Source organism: Herpailurus yagouaroundi, unplaced genomic scaffold, assembly GCF_014898765.1.
Source record: "Herpailurus yagouaroundi ecotype Mexico unplaced genomic scaffold, PumYag 184, whole genome shotgun sequence".
Taxonomy (NCBI): Eukaryota; Metazoa; Chordata; class Mammalia; order Carnivora; family Felidae; genus Herpailurus; species Herpailurus yagouaroundi.
Genome location: NW_024412415.1, coordinates 31265084 through 31265958, shown reverse-complemented (window position 1 = coordinate 31265958; position 875 = coordinate 31265084).

Sequence of the window (875 nt, the reverse complement as noted above, 5' to 3'; positions counted from 1 at the left end):
TCGGGACCACGTCAAGGGCTAGGACACAGGGAGCCCACAGTCCCCTCTAATGCTTTGGAGGGTATGCGAAGGTTGCTTTTTCTCGGGGTTGTGTAAGTAAGAGTTGGTGCCCGAGAGCGAGTGCCTCCTTGAATTTTGGCCCCAGGGCCCTTGCTTGTGCCAGCCCTACGGTGCAAGAGCGGATGAGCAGGCTTGAGTTCAACTGTGGGTTCTGTCACTTTCTCTGGGACCCTTGGTTTCCCCTTCTGTGAAAGGGGATGTTAATGCCTGCTGGAGAGCATTGCCGGGACAGTTAAATGAGACCACGTGTATACCTTAGTAATAAATTGTAGATATTTTGCTTATTCTCTTACCAAGGCAGAGACCTAAGCAAGGGTTTGTAATAGACATGGAGGTAAGGAAGCCCCCAGATGCCTTTGGGTGTGGTGGGAAAACAGACATTTTCCTAACCCTGCTAATAAGGCAGGTTTCTCACCAGAGGAGCTGTAAGAGCCTATGAGTTCTGAAATTTTTCTGTCATTCAACAAATTCCAGTCATCCCTGATGCATTTTCTGTGGATGTTCCTCCCCGGGGCTTTGAGCCAGGGCTCTGCAGAAAGCGGGAGGGGAAAAGGTGACCCCTCAGCAAAGAGAGGAGGGAGAGGGAAGGAGAACAAAGGGAATCCCCTTGTACATCTACGCAGAGGGGAGGTGGGGAGCGTGCCGGTCTGAGTCCTGGACATTGTGTCTTGTGTCCTAGCCTTGTGATAATTTCTTTCTCTTTTAAAAATTGTAATGAATTAAAAACAATTTTTTTTAATGTTTATTTATTTCTGAGACAGAGAGAGACAGAGCATGAGTGGGGGAGGGGCAGAGAGAGAGGAAGACGCAGAATC